This window comes from Talpa europaea, assembly GCF_964194135.1.
Source record: "Talpa europaea genome assembly, chromosome: 4".
Taxonomy (NCBI): Eukaryota; Metazoa; Chordata; class Mammalia; order Eulipotyphla; family Talpidae; genus Talpa; species Talpa europaea.
Window position 1 is genome coordinate 39702069 of NC_140070.1, and position 23711 is coordinate 39725779.

The window sequence follows — 23711 nt, forward strand, 5'->3', positions numbered from 1 at the left end:
TTGACTTAGATGACTAACCATTTTACTACTTGTATTCCCTTCCCCAAAACCTTGGGCATCCCACCTTCTATCTCAATAAAAGAAGAATGCCAAGCCCATGCTCACTCTCTCATGACCTGTGATCTTGTTGTGTGGCCCCAGGAATGCTATATAAATAAATAATAAACCTTATTTTTCCCAAATTTCCCTGGTGGTCCTTATAGAAGTACATCTTGCAATCATAACAAGAACCACAAGGGTAGGTACAGTCACCACATTGACTCTGAAAGGGGCAATGTCTAAGGGAGTACACCTCAGGCTGAGGTGAATGCTTCCAAGCATTTCTTCCCCAAGGCATCATCATCAGTAAATTGAAGAGAGATGTGGATGTCTATGCGAAACCGAGTCTACCTCTAATCTTCACTTCCAACACACAAACATAACTCACCTACACTCACTGCTTCAAAATATAGGCTGTCAGTCTGATGTGTTTATTGAGGATCTCTACCTGCATGCAGCTTCCCCACTAGAAATAAAGCTTGGTCCTGAATTCCAGCCTGGTAGACTACAACCCAGATTCCCTTCATCAAGTTTATTCTATCTGAGTCCCTCCAAGACTCTTGGTATTCCTTCCAACTTTTACTGGAACTTGGCTGCCTCAGGAGCGGGAGCTTGCAGTAGCAGCAGTGTTCTCTCACGCTGCTGCTCGACCTCAAGTCAGTTGTGGCAGTTGCTCCTCAGAGCCTAGCAACTGCCCTTTTATGTCAGTGGTGACAGTTGCTCATCAGAGCCCAGCAACCACCCTTTTGCTTCCCGGATCATGGGGTGGGCCAATCAGGTCTGAGCTATTAGCAGATTGGTGCCAAATGGTCCAATCAGACTTGTGAGCATGACACCCTGAAAGAGGATATAAGGCAGGGTAAGAGGAGAAAAAAAACAGACTGTTCCATCCTCCAAAGACAGAAGGGGAAGACTCTGGTCCTGGCTCCAAAGAAAGAAGAAAGAAGGAGGACCAGAAGCTAAAGAAGAAAGAAGAAAAGAAGCATCCAGCAGTTGACCTCTGTCAGAGACTGGGTCTTGGGTCCTGTCTCTGACATTGCCAGGAACACCGAAGGCTCCAGGACTATTGTCACAAAGAGCTGTTAATACTTGGTGTCTCTGATACCACCTCAGGGGGACCAATAGAGACCATCACTACTGGCCAGTCTCTGTTGACAGGTGACCAGTATTCTGCCGGTGGGTCTGGTACACACTATCTGGGTAAGATATCCAGCCACTTGTGGCTACAGCAAGCTCTTTATTTATCCTGTTTGAAAATAAACCCCATGGAGCCTGAGGTCTCTCGCAATTGTGCACGCAGGTGAGAACCCACAGACAGTGTCTGACAAAGGACAGGGCTATAGCCTTTGGTTGGCTATAGCCTATAAGCCCTATTGTATTGGTATTGTATTTCTGTAGCACTTGGTTTTATTTTTGGCCTTTTGGGGCTTTTTACCAACTGTCTTACAGAACCTGGGCAGGAGAGTGGTCATTTCAGCCTATCCCGGTATCCCAGTCTCCTAACTCTACCACCCCTGTTTCACAATGATTCTACTCTTGAGACTTCCTGACATGGTCCTGGAAATCCACCTAATGCTAAGAATCACATCTGTTTAGAAACTTTGCTCAAAGTTCTCTGTCCATTGTTCTCAGAATCAAATTTCTCCTCCTGGAAAGTAAGCTGACCTATACCGGGCTTTACTGATTGACTACACACAACTTTTCTTCAGGGGGAGCTAATGCGTTGTCAAATTCTGGTCTTGGTTCTCTGATGTTACTTATTTGAATGTCCCAGCATGCCATGCAACTCTGGTTGTGAATTATGACATATGACTGAAAGAATGTTAGAACTTAAAGGAATCTTAAAGATCATCTTGTACAGTACTTCTCAAATTTTTCTCTGAACCACACATCTGAAGGAAAAACACAAACAATAGCAGTGAATGCCTTCTTTCTACAGACAAAAAAGAAACTCAGAGGCTAAGTGCCCTGCCAAAGACTTTACGGCAAGTTATGATTAAGAATTACCTAACATATGGTATAAATTTTTACATATAATTAAATTCACATTCATTTGGATCTTTTTCTGTTAACTTGGGTTTATTGCCAACCTATGAGAATTTTAAGGAACAATGTACACATGGTAGAAATTAACTTAAAAATCATCTATTGACCTATATCAGTGTTCTTGTTAGGTATTGAAACAATAATATTAAATAATTTTTTATTATTTTTCCAGTTTTGTTGAGATATAACTGACATTGTATACATTTAAGGTGTGAAATAATATTATTTGATGTACATATATATTGTGTAATTTTATCACAATGAAGTTAATACATCTTTTACTTCACACAATTACCATTTTGTTTTATAGTAAGAGAGAATTCTTTACTTAGGTTTACAAAAACAAGTTATCAACTCTACTTGAATAGAAATTGTAGTCTTGATGGACTGACATCATTTTTCAGATGACTAAAGTTAATATGGAAAGTCTGATGAAGAAGATAACATTATGCATGGAAACCAAGGTCAATGTGGTTCCAAGCCAGAATGATGAGTTGTACTTGTCATTTCAAAGAACAAAATCATGACATTATAGTAAATTTTCCTCATTTTCTTATTTTAACAGCATGAGATTTTTAATAAATGCTTAGCAATACAAAAAAAAAGATATGATTGAGAAAGAACAAGATTGACTATAAAAGATAGTGATGAGACTGAATGTGAATAGAATTCCTCAGAAAAAGACAACAGGGCATCTCAAGCTGAATAAAGAGTTCTAAAGAAAGATGCTTAGCGCACTGTATTAGTACGGTAGAGCTAGCTTTAATAGTAGATTACAGACTGGGTGACTTAGAAACAGAAATTTATTTTTCACAATTCCGGAGACCGGAAGTCCAAGATCAAGGTGTCAGCAAGGCTGGTTTCTGTGGCGATCTCTCTTCCTGGCTTGTAGACAACTGTGGTGGAATTTTATGGGTACTATACCTGAGAGGACAGATCACCAAATATTGTACAAAATGAACAATGATGTGTGTGTGTGTGTGTACTGGGAATGTCATATATACCATGATGACTGTAGCTAATACTGCTATATGATTTATATCCTAGAAAGTAATTAGGAGAGTAGCTTCTAAGAATTCTCATCACAAGGAGAACAAGACATTTTTTTCTTTCTTTTTTTATCTATCTGGGATGATGAATGTTAACTAAACTTTTGTAGCAATCAATTAATAATATATGTAAGTTAAGTTATTATGCTGTATATACCTGAAACTTATACAGTGCTGCGCATCAATTGTCTATCAGTAAAACTATGAGGAAAAGAAATTATTTTCAACTGTTCTACGGTTAGCATTATTTACAGAGGTAAAATTATAATTGGAGGGCCTCCCCTCGTGGCGCAGGTGGTTGAACGCAGTGCTGTGAAGCTGTCTGCAGCCTCTGCAGCGCGGGTTCCATCCCTGGCCAGGGAGCTACCCACATGGTGCAGCAGAGCTCTTCTTCTCGCCTGCTGCTCCCATCAGCAGTGTATTTCAGTCAGTCTGCCTTTCTGTTCCCCACTCTGTCTCTGGTGAATCCTCTCACCCTCCCACACATCTGGTCTGTACCCTGGTTCTTGCATGCATGAATAAATAAATCTTTGAAAAAAATAAAAAATTATAAAACTTTTAATTGGAGAATTGGGTTTTGATGTTAGGGCAAATTATGCCTAATAACCCTCCTCCCTGACATTAACTCCCTACCCTAAACTAGGAGATATTTCCTCATTAGATCTGATCTTTGGGAGATGACATTTAAGGTATTCTAATGCAAAAATATTGGATTTGATATCACACATCTACTGTTTTATAGTAGATACTTTTCCTGAGTTACAGTGGGTAGCATTCTTCTATCTTGTTCTATGTTCCTAACTCAATCTTAGTCACCCTTCCAGGTAGCAATCTTTTTAGGATTGGAGACTGGAATTATTTTCAAAAGACCATTCTCTGCATATTTTTGAAAATTTCACATTTCTAGAAATAGAAAAGTGCAAAAGAAGAGTCATTCTGAAGAGAAAGAAGCCAGTAAGAATCAAATTACAATACTTCTTCAGGTGAAAATGAGAAACACTTACTTTATGACTAGACATAACGAAAGGTATGAAAGATTCTTTGGGGATACTTAGTAATGGGCTTTTCAGACAGGGTGAAATTGCATAAAGTTTACACAATAATATTGTCAATAAAGAATTCCACAAAATGGGCCTCCCCAGTGGCGCAGCGGTTGAGCGCTGGGTTGCGAAGCTGCCCGCAGCCTCTGCAGCGCCGGTTCGATCCCCAGCTGCTCCCCGGCCACTGGAGGAGGGTCCCACATGGCACGCAGACCTCTCCTGCCGCCCGCTGCTCCCCTCAGCAGTGTACTTCGGTCCTTCTGCCTGCTCTGCTCCCCGCTCTGGCTCTGGTGAATTCTCTCACCCTCCCGCGCTTCTGACTGTACCCAGTGCATGTATAAACAAACAAACAAACAAATAAATAAATAAATAATACATGCCTCTTTAAATAAATAAACAAACAAATAAATAAAAGAATTCCACAAAGTAGAAATCTCTGACCAAAATTAAAATATAAGAGTTACCAATGAAAATAATTTTTCACAAAAGCAAATGCCTGGGCATATTAAGTGATTCCTCCAAACAACACTAAGATAAAGGATAAATTAAAGCTAAAATTATATAGTAATACTGAAAAAAACTGAAATTACAGATAATTTAGATTATAGCAACAATCTCACAGCATCAAAACTTTTGGATATGTAGCTATATTCAGAAAAAAGGTCAATGCCATACATATGTATATAAATAAGAAATACTGATCAATTGTGCATTTATCTAAAGAAACAAAGTAGGATAAGGAATGTTCTAAGTATTACACCAAAGTAAAAAATACAAAACAAAACATGGAGGTAAGTTTTGACAGGGTGGACCACAAAATTTATTTTTAAACTTCTTGAGAAAAATATGCCATTAATATAAATAAAAAATGACAAACTGGAAAAAATGAAACATATGGAAGAAATATAATTTCAATAACAGATAAAAGTATCTTTTAAATTAATAAAAGCGAACAAAAACTTCAATAGAAAAAATGTATGGGGATTAAATAATCAAAAAAAATTTAATCGGGCCTTCCTGGTGGCGCAAGGGGCTGAGCACAGCACTATGAAGCAGTCACAGCCTCTGCAGCACGAGTTCGACCCCTGGCCAGTCAGGGAGCAACCCTCATGGCGCAGTAGACCTCTCCTGTCTCCCTGATGTTCCCCTCAGCGATGCATTTCAGTAGATTCATCTGCTCTGCTCCCCACTCTGTCTCTGGTGAATCCTCTGGCCTGTACCCCAGCTCTTGTGTGCATAAATAAATAAATCTTAAAAAAAAAAAACCTCTTTAAAAAAATTAAAAAATAATTTTAATCCATGAAGCTAAGAAAAATGGAAGGAGAGATTTTGTGCAGAGCTAGTATGGAAATGAGGAAATAGGTATTGTCATCTGTTAATAGAAATGTAAACTGGGCAATTGAGAGAGTAAAGGGGGTCTTAAAAATTACAAATATTTATTGCATTTGGCTTATCTGAGATTTATGAGAATGATTTGACATTAGAAAATGTCTTCATAGTATACATTATTAATATATTAAAGAGAAGCAAAATGTTGATCTCAACAGGTGGGAAAATATTTAGATAAAATTCAAAATGCTGTTCTCATTTAAAAATTTACTGAATTAAGAATATAAACAACACTTTAAAAAACCCTAAGTTTTGACATGGAAAATGTTCAGAATACATTGTTACGTATGGTTGGAAAACTGAATATAAAGTATGTTTCTATAGATCAGGGTTTCTCAAGTCAACGGTGTTGACATTTTGGGCCAGATATTTCTTTGTTGTGGGATGCTATACTGTGCCTTGTGGGGTGTTTGGCACCATTTCTCACTCCAATGCATAAAATGCTATTAGTATTACCAATAATATTCTTCTCACCTAGTTATGACACCAAAAAATGCCTATAGACATTTCCAGATGTTCCCGAGACAGTAAAATACCCTAAATTGAGAATCATTCAGATAGATGTAGGGATCAGTATGGCCTTACCTACATCAAAGTCTTAACAATGGTGTTCTCTGTGATATTAGATTACAGAGCTTGACCTATATGTTATTTAAATATATATATGCGGGCCTCCCTGGTGGTGCAAGGGGTTGAGATGCAACCTATGAAGCTGTCCGCAGCCTTTGCAGCATGAGTTCGATCCTCAGTCGGCCGGGGAGCGGCCCACATGCCGCAGCAGACCTTTCCTGTCTCACCCACTGCTCCCCTCAGCAGTGTATTTCAGTCAGTCTGCCTGTTCTATTCCCCTCTCTGTCTCTGGTGAATCCTCTCACCCTCCTGTACCTCTGGCCTGTATCCCTGTTCTTGTATGCATAAATAAATAAATCTTAAAAAAAGAAATATGTATATGTGTTTATGTGTGTGAGAGAGCAGGCGAGAGCAGCAAGATGGTGGCTGAGTGAAGACACTGGGATCACCTCCTCCATATACTCACAGCTAGATTGCAACAGAACAAAGTATGTTCTGAAGGAAAAACAACCATTACAGTATACACTAGGAGCAACATTCAGCAGAGAGGGCCCCAGCAAGCAGTGGTACCAAGTCAAGGGAGTAACCTAGGGAGTGAGGTGAGCCCCAGACAGGTCCCAACAAGCCTCACAACAGAACTGGCCCGCAGCCCTGAGGCAGTAGGCCCTGGTAGACCCCACTGAGCCCAAGCACAGGACCTGGAAGCAACCCCATGAAAGCAGGTTCACACTTAACTCTCCTCTCTTCCTTCTTAGGTATAATTTATGATCCATTTTTCAGTAACTTATGACTTAGATTAGGGATTGGAGAATCAATCAATAAAATAAAATATTTATTGTGTACCAAGCAATATTCAGAACTTTGGATAACAAGAACGTTCAACTAACAGCAGCAGTAGAGTAGGCCTCTTTCTAAAATTTGAAAAACAAATCTTATTTTTTTTTCTTTTTCTTCTCTTTTTCTTCTTTTTTTTCTTTTTCTTATTGAAAAAGAAATCTGTGCTAAAACTTTAATTGATCTTTTGTTTAACTTTATCATAGTTTTGTAAGAGGATAACATACCTTAAAATAAGAAATTTAACTTTGTCAAACTTCTCTGAAGAGGAAATGCAAATGGCCAACAGGCATATGAAAAAATGTTCAACATCACTTGTCATCAGGGAAATGCAAATCAAAACTACCATGAGATACCATCTTACACCAGTGAGAATGGCACATATTAAAAAAACTAGCAACAACAAATGTTGGCGAGGGTGTGGAGAAAAAGGAACTCTTTGCACTGTTGGTGGGAGTGCAAACTGGTCCAACCACTATGGAGAGCTGTGTGGAGATTTCTGGACCTACTAAACATAGAGCTTCCATATGATCCAGCAATTCCACTCCTAGGTATTTACCCAAAGGACACAGAAACATCAATTCCAAAGAACACCTGCACCCCTATGTTTATAGCAGCACTATTTACAACAGCTAAGCTTTGGAAACAGCCCAAATGCCCAAAAATAGATGACTGGATCAAGAAGATGTGGTACATATATACCATGGAATATTACTCAGCATTCAAAAAAGATAAACACATGCAATTTGCAGCAACATGGATGGCCCTGGAAGGGATCATGCTCAGCGAAATAAGCCAGAAAGAAAAAGAAAAATACCGGATGGTCTCACTCATAGCAGGAATCTAGAAAACTTAAATAAGGGACCAGGAAAATGAATAACTATAAAAAGTGAAAATCAAAATCAACAAAAATCTATGAACCAGAGACACTTTTGGGGGGTGGGTGGAGGGAGGGGAGGGATTGGGGTCAAAATGGGGGGGGTTGAAATTGTATGGGGAATATAAAAATAAAATGTATTATTAAATAAATAAATAAATAAATCTTTAAAAAAAAAGAAATTTAACTTTGTCTATTTAACTGATACAATGCATACACTTTAACATTAACTCTTCTAAACTATACATTTCAGTGGCTTTTAGTATATTCACTATGTTGTACAACCAATATCACTATCTAATTCCAAAACATTTTTCATTATTCCAAAAAGAAACCCATATCCACTAGGAGTCACTTCTCATTCCCCTCATTCCTCAACCCCTGGCCATCACCAGGCTACCTTTTGTATCTATGAATGATGCCTATTCTGGACATTTCACATGACTAAACCACACAATCTATGACCTTTGTGTACATAGCTTCTTTCACTTGATATGATGTTTTTCTGGCTCAAACACGTGGCATAAATCACAACATAACTCCTTGTATTTTATTGCTTGGATATACTACATTCAATGTATACATTTATCAGTTGGTGGATATTTGAGTTGTTTCTACCTTTTTGCTATTAAGAATAATGTTGCTACACACATTTTTGTTCAAGTCCTTGTGCAGACATGTTTTCACTTTTCTTTTGTATATATGTAGAGTAAAATTGCTAGATCATATGGTAACTCTAAGCAGTAAATCTCCACTTAATTTTTTAGATAGGTTCTTGGAAATTGCAACATTACGTGAAACCACAATAACAAAACCAGCTTTACCATAGGCTAATTAATAGAAATAAGAGTTAAGATCCTGTGGCATATTCCTAGTCACAAACACATCACCACACTTCTAAATTAAGACCCAAAACACGCCTAGTAGTAAACAATCATTGTATTGTATTGTATTGTATTGTATTGTATTATACTGTACTGTGCTATATACTGTATACTGTATTATATTGTATTCATTTTCCAACCTGCTTAAAGGTTATGGGTGGCCGGGATCTATTCCAGCAAATTAGAGTGCAAGGCAGAAGCCCACCCTGGACAGGACATCCTTCCATCATAGTGCACATCATACACACACACACACACACACTCACTCACTCACTGGGACACAATTGAGACAAGCAATAATCCTCATGTGCACATCTTTGGGATGTGAAAAGAAACCAGAATACTTGGGAAAAACCCACAGACATCAGAGAACATGAAAACTCTACCCCAAAAGTGACCCTGAGCAAGAATTGATTTCCCCCCTCACTTAGCATTATAACGAAACATTTAACTGAAAAATTGAGTCAAACCTTTTTTCCACAGCACCTGTACCATTTTACATTTCCACAAGCAATATATGAAGGTTCTAACTTCTCCACATCCTCACCAGTCATTTTCATTTTTTTTTTAAACTAAGAAATTCATCTTTCTACCTGCTGGATATAAATTTAAGATGAAATCTGGAGCTGCGATCTTGAAAATGTACTGCGGATATATACCACATTGCTCAGAAAGACAGGATTTAGAAATAACATAAGTTTGTTTGAATCTTCAAATTGACTTTTGAATTACAGGACTGAATTTGAACCCTACATACTCTGTGACTAGAGGTAAGTTGTTAAACTCTGAACCTTGATTTTACTCCCCAAATATGATAATTCACATTATCAGAATCAAAGTCAAGATTTTGGGTGCTGAATCTTAAAGTTTTTAGGATCCATGTCTAAGAAAAATAATTAAAAGTTATGAATACAAAATGAAGTATGAATAAGAATACAAAGTAAAAAATTTAAACAGTTAATACCACAGTCAATAGTTAAATGCCACAACATTACAAAATCCAGGAGAAAAACACAATATTTTATTATTACTTGCTATATATCTAATACATTCTCCTCTCCATGTTTAAGGCTCCGTTTATTCCCAATGTCTCTTTGTGTGATATAAAAGTTGTGTTAACATTTCCTATAGAAATAATAGGAAAATAATTTAGTCTTCTAGCTTAGTTAACTAATTTTTTATTTTATTACTGACACTTCGAATATAAAATATGTGTGAATTCATACACATACTTGCTGTTTGAAACCATATTATAGGTTGTGCCCTACAAACACAGGAATTCTGATAAATATTGGTGCTGGGCACAATGAGACTAATTTAATTCATGATATAACTTCTCAGCATATATACTATATTCAGAAGTGTTTGTGAAACACAAAAATATATCCTATAAACTCAAACCAAATGTACCCCCCCCAGCAATTCGTTATTCCCACAGCTACATCCTGAAAATGCTCACAGTCATTTCACTACTGTCCCAAATGAAATAAGGAAAATGAAGTTGAATCAATGATTTGGGCCAATTGCGAAATATCTTCCTTTTGCAAATTTTAAACAAAACATGGCTATTAAAAAAAAAAACATATGGCTATTTATTTTTATGCATACAACAACCGGGGTACAGGCCAGAGATGCAGGGGGTGAGAGGATTCACCAGAGACAGAGTGGGGAACAGAACAGGCAGACTGACTGAAATACACTGCTGAGGGGAGCAGTGGGAAAGGCAGGAGAGGTCTGCTTCACCATGTGGGTTGCTCCCTGGCCAGCCAGGGATTGCACTTGTGCTGTGGAGGCTGTGGATTGCTTCACAGTGCAGTGCTTAACCCCTTGCACCACCAGGGAGGGCCTTGATTGAGATTTTCAATAGAACAAGAATTGTTCAGGATGTATGAACTTTTCCTGCAGATTGACTGATCTTGACTCTGCTTGTATTGGCATAGCATGGGGTGACGTGGGGATGGGAGTTTGAATTTGAGAACTGCATTCCAGATTTGGAGCTAAAGATTTTTCAGGTTCAGCACATAGCTTTGCACAGCCCTAATGCATGGATTGTTCTGCACAGCTGCCCTCTACTGGATGCAATGGCAATTTGCCCAAATTCATTGAAACTAATTTACTCAAGTATTCATTTACATTTGAACAAATATGACTATCTCAGTTATTGCACTGAGCTACTGTGATACAGACATTGTCTCCCCTTCATGTAAGAAGAAAATTGGAGGAACGTCCTAAAAAGATTAATGATCACAATACAATGTTAAGAGCTGTAATAGGAGTCAACACAGATACTATTAAGCTTTAAAGATAATATCGTTGATGGAGGACGAGAGTGAAAAAACTGGAAAGGAAGTGCCACAAGACCAGAATCTGACACACACAAGGAGGTAGAGGTAGAGGGGATTAACATGACCATTAACCCAGCAATAGAAACCAAGACCCTTAGGCCCCAGTGCCTTATCACAAGGCATAAGACCCAGGCAGGATGAAACTGCTATAGGGAGTGGAGCACAGACCTGAGGGTAAACATATGGAGATTGGGCCCATCCTGGAATCTCTGATCCCCTTCTAGTTTTGCCTAGTTATCCAAAATCAGTAACGAACAGACCACTCCACAAAGGAGTGAGCCCCTCCCAAAAAGAAAAGGGCTATATCTGTGCAGTCTCTGCACTGACGTGGGGCAGCAATTCTTCTGCCCGCCTGTGACTACGCAAGTGCTTCTTTTCACCAACTCTCTCCCTCTGCAGGGCAGTGGCTTCCTGCCTGCCCAAGACCTGTACCATGCCAGGATTTCTCTTCACTGACCTCCCTCGGAGGCAGCTCTCCTCAAGGCTGCCTGCCTGCAACCATGCAGGCCCCTTTTAGCAAACCTGTCCTTTTTGGGGTAGCTCTTCCTGCCCGCCTGTGTCTATGCAAGTGTCTTTTACTGCTTTATACTTCCCTAATAAACCTGTTCTTTCAATATAATGTCTCTATCTCATGGAGAATCTCACCTGGGAAACACCTCATGCAGCAGAAACAGGAGCTCTGGTGAAACCTTTCCCAGGGTGAACCCAAGGACCCCACACTCCAAACCCACTGACTCCAAAAACGACATAATTTATAATTTACATTAGCTTATTAATTGGTATAATCTCTACTTGAGATTTCATATGACAAAATTATCTGGAAACCCTGTAATTTTACCTTGAAGTTGGGGTTTCTCTTTAAAGAGGTAAGATTGGTTTACAAAACTGTACATGATTTAAGGGAGTAGATATAGGTTACCATCCCATTCCCTGCTGCTTATATTAAATTCAACTTGAACTGAACATCCTGTATTTTTATTTGATTATTTTTTGTGAAATCTGGCATCCTTACTTGAAGGCTACTCTCACTCTTCCCCCAACATAATTTGTCCAAAAACTCCAGTGACTCTGTAAGTGCAAAGGGTCAGTTTTGTTTTGGAAAGACTATTTGGAAATAGAACTGAAGAGCTAGTGGAATGCTCTTTTATGCATCTAATGCATCTGTCATGGCCACTGCCACTCTTGTCACCCCATTTTACCACTGAAACAGTCTTACTTCTCACCCCTGCTTATGTTTGTACCAGAGCCATTGATGATCTAACTGCTAGCAGAGGCCAGAGAGATTCTTCAAGCAGAAAGAGTCTCTTTCCCCAATCTCACATTCCAAACTTATGCTCCAAAGGTTATGGGTTACCCACACTGGAGTGACTAGCTCAGGAAGATCACCTAGACTCAGCCCAGGCTGATCCTTATCACTACACTTTCACTACCTTCAGAGTATGTTCATTTTGAGGGATTCTTCAAGTACATATCTTGCCACCATATCCCAATGGCAACCATTTCAGTTCATCACAGAGTGTTGATCCTAAAGTAGGTCAAACTCACTCTTTTTACTCTTGTGAAGCTCATTGGTTCTGGAGCAAATTTGCACATTTTCTTCTCAATCTCAAGGTTTTCACACCCAGAGGGTATCTGGAGATACAGTTATTTTTAAATCTCAGAAAAGTTACTACCATGGGGATTTGGGTACATATTTGCCTTCCAATTGCATAACTACTTATGAGATTCTTTCTAGATCACTTACTGTACAAAGAATCTACTAGAAACTTTTAAAAGGCTGCTTTCTTTCTGGTAAATTAATAATTAACTAATCACTCAGCAAAGAATGCCATTTATCTGACAATAGCATTTGTTGAGTAACCTTTTCATGTGCCTGGCTTTGTCTTGGAACTACAGTAATTAGCTTTAAAAATGTCAAAGGCTTGAACTTACGTAAGCTATAGCATTGTTAGGTGCTTAAAACTGAAAAATATGTTATCTACATTTTTGGAATTTGGCAAGAAAATTACTTTTTCTTTTCAAACTTGTTCTTAATGTAGTACAGTGGAAAAAGAAGTGGTTTTAAAGCCAAAACTCTTAGATTTGAATTTTTATTAGCTAATATAAGCAAATGGCACAGTGTCTTGTAACAAATATAAGGTGGTATAGTCCCTCCAAAAATATACTGAAGGGGCCTCCCCTGGTGGCAGAGAGGTTGAGCGCTGGGCTGCAAAGCTGCCCACAGCCTCTGCAGCGCCAGTTCCATCCCTGGCCACCAGGTGAGTGTCCCACATGGTGCGCAGAGCTCTCCTGCTGGCCGGCTGCTCCCCTCAGCAGTGTAGTTCATCGGTCTGCCTGTTCTGTTCCCCGCTCTGGCTTTGGTGAATTCTCTCATCCTCCCGCGCTTCTGACTGTACCCAGTGCTTGTATAAATAAATAAATAAATCTTTAAAAAAAAATTTACTGAAACCTTAAAGTGCTAGAAAATAGTCAATAGAAAATCAATTTGATCTAATTTTACAAAGCATTATAAGCTAATTTTATCTTGTTTCTACAGAGAAAAGAGAGAAAGAGTTTGAGGCACTTTTTGAAAGCAAAGGGAATACAATGGGTAGTGGGAAAATGTAGGTATAAACACCAGTTACAAACATGTAGCTAGTTACAATGATTATTGTAGTTATCATGAGATTCCCTCCTTATGTTGTATTGACAATGTTGATATATTTGTATATATATAAAATATCTTTGTTTTCTTCCCTCTCTTACTCTCTTATCAAGTAACAGAAGACACATTATCTTTATATCACAGTATAAAAGTATTGCTTATTTTACATCATAGTATTTAAGGAGATCAAGGAGACTTAAGCACATCAAGGAGAAGAGTAAACATCACTCAAAGACTTTACCTCCTCTTCTAGGGAAGGGATTCATGCATATTCAATTGTATGCAGAATAATTGTTTCATGAGAGTGGAATTATGACCTTGTTAATTGTTATTCGAGATTAAGTGTGTTTTATGGAGCTGTGTATTGGTACTAGCTTGACAAGCTGTATTGCATTAATTAAAGAATATGCAGATTGTTACCTACAAAATGAGAAGGCAGGCGCCACCCCTATACCCCTACAGATTAAGACCTTCAGTATCTAAGTAAAAACTTCAGGGTCATTTTGATTGAAGACACAAATTCAATTCACTCATACAAAGGAAGTAGAGTCACAAGATTTGTTATAGATCCCAAGACTGGGGCAAAGGAGTGAGGGGAAGCAGGCACTCAGGGAGACCAGTAAAAGTAGTCCTTTGTCCCAGGGCACCAGCAAACAGGAGAGAGTGTCTAATAGCAAGTATCTATTACTTGTGATGGATGGGCAACCTAAACTCAAGTCTTTATCTAAATGTCCAGACTGTGATTGTTTAATTATCACAGTGCAAATAAAATGCTTAGACAGCAATCCATTAAAACTAAAGTTGTTTTTCTCTAAAAGTTGTTTTTCTCATGACACAAAGGGTAGAGTTGTGTTGATTAATTTTTTGTCCACTTGATTGGGCCATCGGTACCCTGACATTTGTCCAGACATTATTCGGGGTGTGTCTGTGACAATGTTTCTGGTTATGTTAGCATTTAAATCAGTAGACCATGGAAAGTAAATTGGCCTCGCTAATGTGTGTGGGCCTTATCTACATAATTGAAAACCTAAAGAGAACCAAAAAACTGAGTAAGGGGGAAATTCTCCTGCTGAGCCTGCTGGCTTTCAGGATGAAACACTACTAGTTCTCCTGGGTCTCCAGCTTGTTGACTGCAAATCTTAGGACTTCTTAACTTCTGTAATCCTGAGACAACCCCAAAATGGTGTTGATATTACTGTCTCTTTTGCAGGTAAGCTTCAGTAGGTAAGGGGGGAAATATTCTTCTGCAAATGAAATAGCTAAGTATTCCCAGATAGAGCCCAAAGAAAGACCCTCCAGTTAAAGAGGAAGAGAAGAGACACATTTTTAGATTTGAAGGAAGTGCATACATTTAAAAGAAAAACCGATAGAAGAAACATAATTTTAGAAGATCTCTTTGTATTTAGGAAACTCAAAAAATATGTTAGCCAAGGTATGAAAGATGAGATTATAAGTAAATGGATGAATTAAAAGGAAGCATTTAGCTGCCCACCTGTGACTATGCAGGTGCTTCTCTTTTCCTGTCTTCTTTTTCTAATAAACTTGTCCTTTTAAAAAGTAAAAAAAAAAAAAAAAAAAAAAAGTAAAATTTAAAATGTAAAAAAAAAAAGGCAACTATAAATCAGAGACATTCTGCAAGGGAGGGGGAAAGGGAGAGAGAGGGATCAAAACAGGGGATGGAAGAGCACAAGGGACTATGGTGAATGTGCACAGGTGAATTGGTGGTAGGAATTTTACGGGGACTAAACCTGAGAGGAGAAAGCATATACTGTACAAAAATGAAGAATGATGTAACATATATATATATATATATATATATATAATAAAATGTAAAAAAAGGAAGCAGGTACAAGTAGAATTAAATTAGATGCCAAGTAGAAGGAATGGAGGAGTCAAAGAAAAAGCAAAACTCACCATTTAGGGCCTCCCTGGTGGCACAAGGGGTTAAGTCATAGCACTATGAAGCTTTGCACAGCCACTGCAGCATGAGTTCAATTCCCAACCAGGGAGATAACCTACATGGTGCAACAGACCTCTCTTCTCTCGCCCACTGCTCCTCTCAGCAGTGTTTTTCAGTCAATCCACCTGTTCTGTACCCTACTCTGTCTCTGATGAATCCTCTCACGGCCATACCTCTGGCCTGTACTCTAGTTTTTGTAAGCATAAATAAATAAATCTTTTGGAAAAAAAGAACTCACCCTTTTGCAATCATCATAGTAAAAAACTAATTCAAAACCAAAAAAAAAAAATCAATGAATGAATAAATTTGTTTGGTGAACATTTGATGGATAAATGTACACAGAAAACTTACAGTTTCAAAGTATGTTGCTACATATTACATATTAATTGCAAAGGGTAACTTTATAGTGGGGAAATTTGATGGACACTACTTTAAATGACCAGAGCTATTTAAAATGACCATTAGGGGGGCCTCCCTGGTGGCTCAGGGGTTAAAGTCTCAGCACTATAAAGCTATTACCAGCCACTGCCTCATAAGTTTGATCCCAACCAGAGAGCTAACCCACATGGCTCAGCAGACCTCTCTTGTCTTGCCAGCTGCTCCCCTCAGCAGTGTATTTCAATCGATCCACCTGTTCTGCTCCCCACTCTGTCTCTGGTGAATCCTCTAACACCCTGCACCTCCTGAGTTGATATGCTAAGAAGAACCAGCATCACTGAGGTAGTGTTCCTGCCAGATCTAACCTAGATCTAACAATAGCAAAACTGTGTGAGTCAAATATTTAAAGTCATGAAAAACCAAAAAAAGCTGAGAAGATAATCAAAGCTAATGTATGAGAGCAGCCTCAGCTCTCTTCGAAGATAAAGGCAAGTACTCCCAATGGCCAACATATTCCATGTTTCTACATCAGTAAAAAATGTAGTGGAAATGTCTGAGACTAGGTCTTGAGAGTTTAGCAATTCTACAGGAAAGCATTTTCACAAGTCTTTGCGCTCTTCAGTGGGTGGGAGGAATGGGGTGATATAAGGGTTGATTTTCCACTCCCTGAACCACTGTAATTGCCTTAATCAGTTGTCAGGTAAACCAGGACTCAAAGACCAAACTGGCCCTCAGGTTCCCAAGGGAAGTGAGGCTGTAAACAGCACACTGGGATCCTAAAGAAAGAGAAAGTCAACCGAGCAAACTTAAGTCCATTTCAGTCATGGGAAGTAAGACGTCAAAACCCAAAAAAACAGGAATGTCAGATGACAAACACTAACCAACCATCCCTGAAGTTTGTATGTATGACACTTAGGGAGAGAATACTTGTAAGTGGCTCCCTTAATGGGAGAAATTAGCTAAAAAGGATCTTTGAAGTGGCCCAAGTGGGCCACTTATGAATTGCCAAAATTAGTTTATTTGGGTATGTAACTAGAACAAGCCAGCTCAAAAATAAAACAGGTGGAATGGGAAGTTATTTTGATTGGTATCTAGAAGTGTCTAAGAGAGGGAATGACAGGGTAACATTTATGCCAGAATTAAACCACGCCCTGTTGGATGCCATTATTGATATTTAAAGAAAAAAACAATTAAGTCAGAAAGAAAACCTCCTGAACTAAAAAGCCAAAGACCACTCCCTCACAATTCCATACCCATTATTAGATGAACTACCCAAACTGGAGGCAGTTCTGGCAAATGCTACTCCAGAAGATAAGAGAAGGAAATTAAGAGAACCAGAAATAATCATTGTCCCATTTCAGAAGAAGACAATACCTAGTAGAGACAATAAAGTCATAATATTCAGACTATGTCCCTGGGACTGAAGCATAACTAAGATCTACAACTAAATCATCCAGCAGGTGCTGGATCCTTACAGCATCCAGTGGATCCTTATAGCATCCAGCAGAATCCATGAGAGAATTTGAACTTACCCTAGAGATCTACAGCCCTCAGTGTTCTGACCTGTATCAATTAATTCACATTTTGGTTTCCAAGGCAAAAACTAAAGAATGTATGGAAAAGGCAGAATGAGAGGAATCAATGTATGCTATCAAGAGATAGACAATGAGAGAGAAGCAGAAATGAAAGGAAGTGGGAAGGAATCTTGTAAAACAAATTCCAAGTATCTTTCCCAGAACTGCGAATTGGTCCAGAATCCAAAATAGTTACCACAGAGAAGATAAGCACATTGATGAGTTCTTTGAAAGATCTGAGGAAATATTTAAAGCCTCTCTGGTCTGGCACCCAAAGCATTCAATTTCCACCTAAACAACCCACTGATGAGGCAGACATTCCTAGAGTCTATGGGAGGAAGTGACCGCCCTAGCAAAGTGGCATGAATTGGCCTGGGTGTCAGTATCACTAACACCCTGGTCTCCATAGCTGAAAAATTATCTAGAAGAAGCAAAGATAGAGAAAAATGGATAAACTGAAACTAAAAAATTGAGTAATTAGATAATGGGCAACCGAAGATATCAAGCCCAGAAATGAAAATGAAAGACTAGGACCTCTGATAACAAACGTGTCAGACTTAGACTATTACTGCAAAAACCAAACAACAAAAACAAAAACAAAGCAAACAAACACACACACAAAAAAAAAAACAGGGCATCTTAGGAAAGACTGCCAGAACAGAATAAGAGAAAGTTTCTGATTCAGCCTGTTAGACTGAACTTGATAAAACTCAGCTAGACTAGGACTGCTCCAAAGAACAAAATGGAATCTTTTCAGTTCTACTTTCAAATTCATTCAGGGAAATACAATTGTAGATTAAAGGAATTCCCATAAGTAACCACTCTTTCTGACTTGAATCCCACTATTTTCTCAGATTCCCTTCTTCAGAATAAGGAAACAGTACAAATAGGGGTGTGGGATAACAAATTTACCTTTAACAATGTATAAGTCTAAATTTCTTAGCTTTAAATTGGAAGTCATTGAAGGGGAACATGCATTTCTCTAGAAAGCAGCACTCCCAATCCTTTAAAATTAAGAGACCTATGGGAGAAATGGGGCATTCAAATCTTTTCATCAAAATATATATATATTATGTATATATAATATATATAATAGATAAAAAGCAACCCACGATAATAATGACATGCTTAAACTAACATTGGGCCATAGAGTCCATGGACATAGGTAAAATCCACTTTCAAGAGCTTATCAAAATAACCACAGAACCCAAGAAATCTTTGCCTAACCTTAGTCAATGAGACTGGAAGGTATCAGACAAATTCAGTCTTATACAGAAAAAGACTGTTATGCTTTGCACCATCCCAAGTAACATGCTCTCCCTTCCTATTACAAAGTTCAATGAGAGAGGACAGAAGTTTTTGCAAGAGCTGAGCCCTATAAATGCCATAGTAATTCTGAGACACCCAGAAGTACCCAATTCCACACTATTTTGTTTTAACTCCAATAAATAGAACTAATTTTTCATAGATTTGTGCAGCACATTTCTTAGCATCCCAATTCATCCTGATCATCAGTATCATTTTGTTTTCACTTGGAATAAAAAGCAATTCATTTCAATAGTTATGCTGAACAGATATACGGAAAGCCCAGTTTACTTCTTAAAAATATTTAAAATATATTTGAATGATTTAAAATTCCCACGCACCTCCACAATTATCCAATATGTGAATGATTTGTTGCTTAGTTCTAAAACTCTGGAGGCTTCTCCAAGTGATACTTTACATCTCCTCCAAGAACTAACAAAGAGGGGACATAAGGTTTCAAAAGATAAATTATAATTCTGCTTAGAGAAAATAAGGTACTTCGGAAATATTATACCCCAAGAAGGACTTTTAACTGACCAAACACAGTCAAAGAATTATTAGATTATCCAGTGCCAAAAACAAAAAGAGATCTTAGAGGATTTTTAGGTTTAACTGGATACTGTGGAACTTAATAGGTCCCTGAGTTCTCTATCACCAAACCCCCTAGAGAAACTACTGAAAAGTGGTCAAACATATCTTTAGACCTGGTGATTCAAGAAACAGCAATTCTCAACACTAAAACAAGCCATAACTTGAGTCCAGCACTGGGACATCCAAACTGTGATAAACCTTTTTCCCCCTTTGTACATGGAATTAAAGGAACAGCCTCACGAGTCTTAGCTCAAGAATATGGAAATCACCAAGGGCCCTAAGGATATTATGGTTAACAACTAGATTCAGTGGCAAAGGTTTGTCCTGCCTAGGAGCTACAGCTGCAGCAGTCATACTGTACTAAACTGTGGAACAAACTATAAGTAAACCATTGTTTATATGTGCACCACAGTCTGTAAGCAATCCTAAACTCACGTCACATTCACCATTACGGGATTACTTCATATGAGCTAATCCTCCTTTCTCCAAATATAACTATTCTTAGGTATAACAGGCTGAATCTGGACACAGATTCCATTTATCTAGTGGTTGGGAAAACGCCAGCACATCCCCAGGAACACACTGAGGGATGAGTTGTGGATCTGGTTTGCAAGGCAAGACTCTGCTGCTCAGCAAGCAGCTCTCTTGTTGTTTATTGGCAATAATGAACAAGCATGACTGATTATGTGACAACGACAGGAGAAGCAGGGTCGAGGGGAGATAAAGAGTAATCAACTTTAAGGGAGCAGGGTCAAGGGAGACAAAGGGTAATCAACTTTCATGGGGAACAGGAGGGGACATGTCAGCCATGTATAAAGACAAGGCTTCCAGTGCAAGTACTTGGTGTAATTTCCAAGCTACTCCTCAGACCACCTCAGACCATGGCCACAAAATCAGTCAGATAGCTACCTAGGAGACCCTGACTGCCTCATGATGTGTGCACTGTCTTAAGGCAGTCATGAAGGAGAGCCTTATCCAATTCTTTCACACACACACAGGTGCATGGAGAGGCCATACACACAAGAGCAGAGGCCCTAAGTGGTAGAGAGGCCTCACATTACATCTATTTGCTAACAGATAAACTTGAGGAAGCTGAATCATGCCATCACTGCATCCAACTAGTTTTTCTCTTCTTAACTCCCAGAAGCCATTTTCAAGGTCAGCAACTAATCCTGACCTTGTTTTGTTTACAGAAGTCTCATACTTAGAAGATTCAACAGGAATATACCAAGCAGGTGAAGCTGTCACTCTGTCAGTTCTTGATAACGCCAGGTGGCCAAAACACATTCAGCCCAGCGGGGCCCTAGTTTGACAGTGTTTGTCATTGCTTGAGGATTATACATACTGAAAAAGGTATCAAATTAAAATCTCTTTTCAGCCAAAATGGAAAGGGTCTTATTAATGATCCTAACAAAGTCCTGCACAGCTAAAATACAAGGAGTTGATTTACACCTCTCCTTTAAAGAAAGGTCCCCCAGGAAAGTGTGAAGGCATTGTTGCGAAGGAAGTCCACTACATCTGTGAAGAAGCCAACTGCTCCAGGATGAGTAGCAGACAACTCTGGGACATGAACCCCTGCCAAAAAAATGTATTTTTTCTAATTGTGTTTTTACACATGATTCTGATCACAATACTCTGTTTACCCAAATTGTCACTCACCTTTAACTCAAAATTTTATTCCTGGAAACAAACCGAGCAGTTATTCATAGGGTATAACCCTATCATTCCACACAAGGGACCCACTAAAATTATGTTTTTTATAATAAAGATGACAATACTCTAAGTTCCATATTATGTTCAGAACCCACGCTTGATATATTTTTAGTATCCCTTTCTCCACTTCTATTACAAAGGACCTTTACCAGGGAAAATGTTCTATGAAAGCTTCTCTCCAAATATCACAGGGAGGAAAGTAATTAACTCTAGTCTTAATTAATTTTGTGTGTCTATAAGGATGGATGATGAGATGTTAAGAACTATTCTGGCTCAAAAAACACCTTTCATCTAACAGCTCATGCCATAGAGTAACATGTCCCCATGACTTTGTTCCTTCCTATTGTGGGTAGAAGGGCTCAGATAATCTGAACAAAACAGTATGGAGTTTCCTCAAAATATGAAAAATAGATCTACCATATGTCCAACAATTTCATCCCTAGGTATCCACTACAAGAATGCAAAATACTATTTCAAAAAGATACATGCACTCCTGTCACCGCAGCACTATTTACAATAGCCAAGTTATGGAAACAAACTGTGTCCAAGGACAGATGAGAGGATTAAGAAGATGTGGTATAGATACACCATGAAATACTATTCAGCTATTAAAAAAAATATAAACACATGTCATTTGTGACAACCTGGAGGGGATTAACTAAGGCAAATTAGCAACTGAAAAAGAATTTAGGGCCTCCCTGGTGGCACAAGGGGTTAAGCACTGCACTATGAAGCAAATCCGCAGCCTCCATAGCAAAAGTTCAATCTCCACCCGGCCAGGGAACAACCCACACAGTGAAGCAGACCTCTCCTATCTGGCCCACTGCTCCCCTCAGAAGTGTATTTCGGTCAATCTGCGTGTTCTCTTTCCCACTCTGTCTCTGGTGAGTCCTCTCACCCCCCGCATCTCTGGCCTATACCCCAGCTTTTGTATGCATAAATAATCTTTTACAAAAAAAAAGAAAAAAAGATAAAAATAATTTAATGTTTTCTTAAGTTGAAAGAAATGAAAGTAAGCTAACCAATACAAGAAGGTAATAAAAAATAAAATAATCTAATTAAATAATCAGGAATATAAGCAGGAGAAAGACAAATATTGGATGCTTTCACTCATATGTGAAATATAAAGAAACAAAATTAAGGAACTGACAAGACTACACCAAAACAAACCCTAGATATATGACTGCAGAACTGAGGTTACTAGATGAGGAGAGAGGGCTGGGATTGGAACAAAGCTGGAGAGGGGGCCCACTGGTCTATAGTAAAGGAATATAGGGGTTGTGAACCTATTCCCCTAAATCACATACAGTATCATAAACTAATATTATGACAATTAAAATTTTTTAATGTTTTCTTAATATACAAAAGATGAAAATAAGCCAAACAATCCAAGAATTTAATAAAAAAAATCTAGTTAAAAATAACCAAGAATAAAACCAAAAACAATATTAATAGTAGAAAATAAATTGATTTTTCCTTCAGAATTTTAAACAGGGAAAAAAATGGGGATAAAGAAAAATGGAATTGATTATAGATGTGGCAGAGTTATGTTCACCAGATCATTCTTCTTTTTTTTTTTTTAGGTTCCCTCTGACATTTTACCTTATCGGGTTTTTTACTTACTTTTAAAAATAATATCTATTTTTTCCATACTGATTACATGGGTTCATTGTAGAAAACTGGAAAGTTACAGAAAAGGGCAAAGATAAAAATCATATATTCAGGGCCTCCCCTGGTGGCGCAGCGGTTGAGCACTGGACTGTGAAGCTGCCAGCAGCCTCTGCAGTGCCGGTTCAATCCCCCGGCCAGCTGGCGAGGGTCCCACATAGCACAGACCTCTCCTGCCGCACCCGCTGCTCCCCTCAACAGTGTATTTCGTCGATCTGCCTGTTCTACTCCCCACTCTGGCTCTAGTGAATTCTCTCACCCTCTCGCACTTCTGACTGTACCCAGTGCTTGTATAAATAAATAAATAAATTTTAAAAAATCATATACATTCATACACTACATTAATGACAACTTCCTCCCTTTTAAAGATAACCACTATCCTGACCTTTTGCTTTGCTTTATATTTTAGCCATGTAAGTATGCATCCCTAAATGAGTTTAGTTTTGCCTGTTTTAGAACTATATAAACAGAAACAATATATATTCTTTTTGGTATGTCTTCTTTTACTCAATATTGTGAAATAAATCCATGTTGTTGCTTATAACTGTAATTTATTCTGTTTTCATTACTGTTAAATATATCAGGGATGGCCACAACCTTTGTTGATGAATATTTGGGTTTTATCCAAAATTTAGTTATTATGAGTAGTGTTAGACATATAAAATTCATATACATGTACTTTGGTGTAAATTCCTTGGAGTACCATTGCTGAATGTTTTAATTCTTAAGTTTAAAAGGAGGGACAAGTGTCAATAACTGAGAAAATGAGTAGATTAATTTTGCAATTGTGTTTATAGTCCAAAAA